This window comes from Bidens hawaiensis, unplaced genomic scaffold (assembly GCF_021521415.1).
Source record: "Bidens hawaiensis isolate Kalapana, Puna unplaced genomic scaffold, B.hawaiensis_p1.1 tig00023609_1, whole genome shotgun sequence".
NCBI lineage: Eukaryota > Viridiplantae > Streptophyta > Magnoliopsida > Asterales > Asteraceae > Bidens > Bidens hawaiensis.
Genome location: NW_027493697.1, coordinates 1,457 through 9,139, shown reverse-complemented (window position 1 = coordinate 9,139; position 7,683 = coordinate 1,457). Strand labels below are relative to the sequence as shown.

Sequence of the window (7,683 nt, the reverse complement as noted above, 5' to 3'; positions counted from 1 at the left end):
AAGCTCACGGTGTCTGTTTTGCAGGTTATCAGAAGAACCATCTTTACCGGGTCTAACCCCTCGTGGGAAACATCTATCTAACCCCCAGGTTATCCGTAATCTGCCCAGGGGTCCGGTTAGTGTTTCTTCAGTTAGTGAAAGGACCCATCAAAAGTTATGTTCAAATCTATGAAAGTTTGGAAAATTATTTAAGACTCGAAATAGCAAAATCTAAAGAAAACCCTCTTATGATCGTAGATCGCTATGTACAATTATATTATTCAGGTCACATAGTTTATTATTTAAATAATACGTTCATGCGCCTTAGTTATATACATTCTTTGGTAGGGTGCTACATGGGTCGTGTATGTAGGTTGGCGGGTCAATCCCGACACAAAGCCTAAAACTTGACACCAACCCGTTTTTTACCGAGCACCAAAATCAATGTATGTATATCTTTAATTACAAATAGAACCAAAATTGACTTTGACTTGTATAAATTTTGATTTTGGGCATCATATGTTTAGTAAATATAAAGGGATTTTCCAACACTTAGAAACTCTTATGGTGTCGTTCGTGGCCCTTAATCGTGCTACGCACCGTTTAAGCAACCAACAGAGGGAGAACTCACCATCCGCCATGCGCGTGTCAAAGCAAGTGACTGGCAAGTTTTGCAAAGAATGAGGTTACATTTGGTGTACTTGAAGCAGTAAGCCAGCAAAGAAGCCCTAAACACTAATATGGCTTTTATCTGAAGTATGATATTAGTGATTCAGTGTATACATTACTGTTATCTGTTATGCATATACCGAATTCTTGTTGCTGAAATTCCACAATCGAAAATACTAATAATAAAAAAATATAAACAAAACCAGAAGCCATACAAGATTAAGACGTTATGAACTACGCACCGACAAACATGACAAGCTAACAAAGAACTGAATATTAGAACAAATAACAGTTGAACTCCGGCTTCAAGCAATAAAAAAAGGCGAACCAATCACCAAATAAGTAGCCACACATGGAAGACTAAAAAGAAAGTGGATCATGATAGCTTATACAAATGTTTAAGAACTGGTATATAACTAGCATACTATCCACACACCACTGACAGGTTATACAGATCATATAAGATTTTCAACATATCATACAGGAGGTATACACCACTTACAGTTTGTACGGCCCGTGATATTTAGCTAAAACATCAATTACCGTACTTCTTTTTAATCGTTCTATTTATTGTTTCTGAGTTTAGGCTGTTGGTTTAGTGACGATTGTCATTGACAAGTTGGTAATTTTCTCTGATCATTTGTATGTTTAAAGTCTAGAAAAAAACATTTTGATTAAAAATGAATTAAGCAGAGAAAACTAAATCTTAGTCTTGTCCTTCTCATCTGCTTTCTTTAGAGATTAGACATATCAATCCGCTTATAATGATGGTGCTTTCATTGACATCATTGCTATAAGCCGATTCAAGATGGCTAGTCTCCCAAGAAAGTAGACAAGAAGAATAAAGACTTTAGTTCAATTCTATGCAAATTCAGTTGGAATCAAAAGATTGCTTTCTCGACTACAAACAAAGAAACGATTGCCGAAAATAATCAACATGTATGTTAGTAATCGCTAATCCATTAACCCAAACTTAACCTAATAAACAATAAATAAACAAAACAACTAAAAAGAGAGATGGTAGCTAAATAAAAGGAAAAACAAAATTCTTAATCTTTAGAAAGTAGAATAAGATGATTTTCAATAACTAGTCTCTTAATCATGAGGTGCAAACAAGCTGAGTCGATCGTGAGCTACTCGATCTTGGATCAATAACTAATCTCGTTAAGGCTCGACGAGCCTCAAATAAAGCTTGCTTAGTTATCGAGCTCGAGCCTTGTATGGGAAACTCGTTTAGGCTTGTCGATTCTTAAGGAGCCTATGCATTAATTTTGCCGAGCTATGGCTCGTTAAGGTTTTCCTCATAATATATGAAAATAATTACAAATGCATATAAATTAATTAATACTTATACGCACTTCTATTGTAATTTTAACCACAAATCATTTTAACAAATTAAATATAAATTATAGAGCATTGCCAATGGTTGCATGAGAATAAAATGGATCGAACGTTTGGGCCGTCGGCTTAATAGTAACCGGCCCATTGGTGACTGGCCTTGGATTCATAGTACAATTTAATATCTCTGGACTCTGGTTACTTATTATAGGTATAGCTGTATAGACTTATAGGTAAAGGCACACGAACCGGTTCCAAAGTAAAAAGCGCTTTGGGTCCTAATCGGGTTTGAGTTGTTCGACAAAAAGTCCAAACCGGGAAGAGTACAAACCAATTCGGTTTAACCGACAAAAAGTCCAAACCGGGAAGTGTACAAAACAATTCGGTTTAAAATCAACCGGGTTATTATCACTTTTTGACTAGTTTTGGTCAGTTTAGTTCAATTTAATTGCTTTGAAACCGCTTTTAATGGAGAGAATTACAAATCAATCCCAGACCTACAGCGCAATCGCTTCCAAACTTGTTTCAAAGATGAGTTTTTTGGATTTTTTATGCATCTCCATAAAAATGAGTTTTTTTATGCATCTCCATCTGTGGTTATATATTATCATAACAATATAATATTTACTATATTGTGATTATAATTTTTAATGATCTTTTTTTCTTTAAACTTAATCTTTATATTTCAAAACTTTGAAGTGTTTATTGTTTTTCTTCGTTTTCTATCCATCAATCTTTCATTAGGTTTTTCAATCATGTGACTTTGGTTTTATACATTTAACTTTTTGTTTAGACTAAATGACCTAAATGAAACACCTATATTATTTAGTAATTATTTTATTTTCAAATTAAATTAAGAGGTAATAGTGATAAAGGTTCACTAATTGTTTAATTCAACAATAATCCCCTAGATGATTTGTTACCCTCACTTAATCTTACAGAATTTATATATTTTTTTAAGGTTCATAAAATTAAAACACACCATGAAAGTTAAATTAGTTTAGAGATAATAATAATAATAATAATAATAATAATAATAATAATAAAATAGAAAATAAAATAAAAAATACCTAACTGTTCAATACAAGGGAAACTTAAATATTAATGTGAAGTCAGCCATTTCTTTTTTAGCTAGTAATTTTGATTTTAGAATGTTTGATTCACTAAGATAAACACAACTAAAGGACCCAAGCATAAGTAAAAAGTACATATTTAGGTTGCTTAATAGGACATTATATTTACATCTTCAAGACTGCTTTACAAATTACAAATCACAAATAAACAAATTGGGAAGCATAAAACATTTAAATACTTCACACAAACTGTGATGCTCCATCATTAGAAAATCTCTATTAACTCTTTAACATGACTAAAAACATTTATATGTAACTCTTTTAACTCTTTACATACATGAAAACAATATATATATATATATATATATTCACAATTTTTTTGCAATTATTAATGCAACATCAAGTACTTAAAATTGCAATTAAAACTAATCAACTATACTTGTGAAAGGATAATCTATGAATCCACCTATAAAATGGATGGGCTGGGAAGGTCAAATAACAGGTCGAAACGGGCTCATTATCTTTTTAACTAATTCACACATAACATGTCAATGCATCTACTCGAGATCAATTACACAAGATGCAAACCCAACGAAAGAAAACACGACACGTTAACCTATCAAATCGAGAATATGTGATCGCCTAAAGTTGCATTTGACTTAAGTTTTAACGGAATAATGTGGCTGCTATGAGTTTAAAGGCACCAAAAGGCTTCAACAATATCCTACAAAGATCCGATAACATAATGCAAACCACCACTATTCTTCATGCATGGTTGGAGTAAGCCCGACTTCACGGTGAACACAAAGCTCCCCCTGTAATGAAACTATTACACCATAAAGTAAAAGATAATAAAATAGAATGACAAATTGTCAGTGATTAGTCCACAAAACTCCAGGCAAAACACTTTAGTAAAAGATGAATAACAAAAACATTTAGACTGAATGATCTTGAAACCGCCTCTCTGCACATGTCACAACAGCGTAGCAGATAAGAAATCAGATGAAAATTTTGCTCCATGAAATTATGCCTGTCAAAAGTTAGATGCCATGACAAAGAAAAAAGGTTAAATTTATTTAAAAAAATGATACCATAATATTGTAAAATGATATAATTGTTTTTAAGATGTACCATAATATTGTAAAAATGAATCAAGGTTGTTGTAAATCAATTAACTAATGCTTGTATTTGCATGATTCCACTTAGGGTTGTGCAAGAAACCGAAAAAACCGATCCGGAACCGAAAAATCCAAACCGAAAATTTGGTTTTATGTTTTTGTAAAAACCAAACTAACGGTTCGGTTTTGGTTATGCATGTAATAAAAACCAAAAAAACCGAACCGAATTTTTAAATTTTTATTTATTTTAAGTAATTTATAAGAATTTAATAAATATGTAACTCAAATATTTTTGGTCAAATGTATAACAGTCTATATTAGTTAACAATCAACAAAATAATTTATATCTAAATTCAATATTTTTTGCAAATTTGTTTTATTGGCCTAAAATTTTCAAGCTCAAATGGCAAAACCGAAACACAACCAACACCAAAATGAAAACCGAAACCGAACGGTTTCAAAAAATCCAAAACCGAAGTTTTGGTTTCCAGTTTGGTTTTAGCCCAAAATCGCACCGAACCGCAACCCCCCCCCCCACCAAATTCCACTTACTAGTTAAAGATGAATGATTTGAGTCCAACTTGTGTAACAAAATTGGTAAATTTTGCAGCCAGTCGAGCGCTTAAAACGCTGATGTGACATTTGTTTAAGCCAATTTAAGTTATTATTAATAATAAGCCACATCAGCAACCTTACGTATAACAACTAACCTCCACGTCAAGTCATCAACCGACAACTATTTAACGGCTCAGCTGGTTGCAAAATTACCGAATTTAAACACGTTATGCAAGTACGATAAACTCAGAAATAAGAAGTTAACAACCATACCTTTCATCTCAGAAATGATAAGTAAATAACACTATTATTTGGTCTCTGACAAGAACTTCTCATATTCTTTATCCGCGTTAGATTTATTCGTCTCGATAGTGGATGGAGGAGCATCCGGACGTGGGGCCCACGGAACATTTGCAATGATCTGTGAAGGGTCAATAGTTGACTGAGGCGGCATGCTGGTAATATTAGCAGTAGCAGGTACACCATAATACGGAGCGTAGGCGTATGTAGGCATTGAATACACAGGTTGAACACTTTGATGCATCTCACCCGAAGGAACAGTTAACGAAGTCATACCAGAAGATCCTGTAGGCGCAGCTACAGGATATTGCATCCCATATGGTGGTAACGGTTGACTCATCACCGGAGGGTACACGGTGGAGCCCGGAGGGGGAGGGGGAGGTGGGAAAGCCGCGTAGGTAGTTGGCCCGGGTGGCGGTGGAGGTGGACCCCACGGAACTGGATTACCAGGATATGTTGCAGGCGGCAGTGGCGGTGCACCGCCAGGCACAGGCGGTTGGGCCGGATAGGACCTGGGAACCATAGCAGGCGGAGCCGGTGGGCCAGGTGGGACCACCGGTTGCGGACGTGTTCCCGCAATTCTAACAGCAATTGATCTTCCCTCCAAAAGATGATCGTTCATGTTCGCAATAGCGGCATTAGCTTGATTAACATCTGCATACTTCACAAACCCGTAACCTTTACTCAACCCTGTAATATGGTCTTTAATAACTTTTGCCTTTACAATTTCACCAAAAGGCGCAAACAAACGAATCAACGTATCGTCATCCAAAGTAGACGGCAAGTAACCGATATACAGATTTGTTTCATCGTATTCCTTTGACGGTTTCAACACACTCACCCCTAAACCTAATCCTAATCCACCTTGTGCTGTACTTCCACTTGCTACAGCAGCAGTAGTATCGGTTCCGGAACTACCCGGACCGATAGCAAGAGTTGCAGAACTCGACTTGATCAAAGACTCGGGAACCGTCCCACCTAACTCAGCCAAAAAGTTCTGATACTCATCATCCATTTTCTTACCAGCTGTTCCTTTAACCGGACAATCAATCGTCGGATGCCCACCATCACCGCATATTTTACACAAAACATCGCTTTTAAAAGTCGAGCTCCGAGACGGACACGCAAACTGCCGGTGTCCCGGTTCACCACACAACCTACAATACTCCTCATCCCGTATCGTCCCATTCAAAGCCGCAAGTTCCCTCAACTGCTGCCGCTTATGCTCATTAAGCACCTCATCAACCGGCTGCAACAGCTTCTGCACCATACTCGCAGCCGCATCCACCGCTTCCTGCGTATCCGCCTCCACAAACACATGCAAATCCTCATTCTCCGACGGGTCATACTTCAAATCCCGCTTCTGCTGCAGCCTCCCCTCCTTCACCGACCCCTTCCCTCGAATCACAATCTTCGCACCAGTCTCCCGTTCCATCCGCTTCTGTGTGTTCCCCCTCGGCCCAATAATAAGCCCGATAAAATTATACCCCGGGTACTCCTTCATCGGAATATAAAGCTTCTTCGAAACCTTAGGCGGGCGATAATCCGCAGGCGGTTTAAACGACGGATTCTCCTTCAAAATCTGTGAAATAATTTCTTGTCTCTCTTTATTCAACCGTTCCCAGCGCCCGATACTCCCTCGTGTTAATCCGAATCCCCATGTTATCATAAACGGGCTCGGGCGAAGGCGATCGAGCGCCTTCGGGCCTATCGTCTAAGGGCAAACCGGACTGAAACTTTCTACTTATCTCTAACAACCTATTATTAAGTGCTTGTAATTTGGGATCAAGTAATATACCTGCAGTAACATCTTTCATGAAATCAGGCAACTGTAAGACCATAGGGTTTGGTGTATCATCTTCCCACCGTGACTTTCGCTTACGTGTGCCGGTGACGTCACCGGATTCTTCCGGCGGTGGGTCCCACCGGGACTTACGGCGTCTCGGGTTAACGGTGATCCGTTTTCGTGGGATTTGGGATCTGGGTTTTGATCCTGTGTCCCGTTTTGGTGGTTTGGTGGGTGAAAGATTGAATCTTGGTTAGGGTTTGGTGAGTCTTGGATTTGGGGATTTGGTTGAATTAGGGTTTCGAGATGGGTGTGGGTTGATTCGTCCATTTGGGGTTGTGGGTTGGTGGTGGTGGTGGTGGTGGTGGTGGCGGTGGAGATTACGGCCGCGGAGACGGTGGTGGTGGTGGTTATGAAATATGAATATTATGAATATGAATATGAAAGAAAGTACAAGGGAAGGGGTGTAGTTTTTATATAGGGTTAGATTTAGGTTTGGACTTTGTATATGTATATATGCACAATTAATTTTTACTATAAATGTTTTCTATCACACAATTAGATATGATTTATCCACCTCAAGAAAAGGTAAAAAAAATGTCAACCCAAGTTAATTCAAGCGGTTTTTTAAATTCACCGGTGATATATATACATGAAATATATGTAGGATCATTATTAGGAATTTAGGATCATAGTTGACAAAGACTCCGAACACATGGAGTCATCTTCTTGTTTTTCTGTCATAAATAAAAATGACGGACTAAACATAGAATTTTGATCAACATTTAAATGCTTTTTAAAAATTTCAACTTTATAGTTTCATTTGAATTTCTAAACATTCTTTTCTATTTTAGAAATCATTTCT

At 37.2% G+C, this 7,683-nt stretch overlaps 1 pseudogene across 1 annotated transcript; it reads right to left on the bottom strand.

Moving 5' to 3' along the window:
• Positions 1 to 3,896: 3,896 nt before the first annotated feature.
• Positions 3,897 to 7,025, bottom strand: LOC143567696 (splicing factor-like protein 1 pseudogene; annotated as a pseudogene). Its single transcript, XR_013141455.1, has 2 exons — positions 5,006 to 7,025; positions 3,897 to 4,089 (listed from the first exon to the last, which is right to left on the bottom strand). The product of XR_013141455.1 is annotated as a splicing factor-like protein 1 pseudogene (transcript).
• Positions 7,026 to 7,683: the final 658 nt, after the last annotated feature.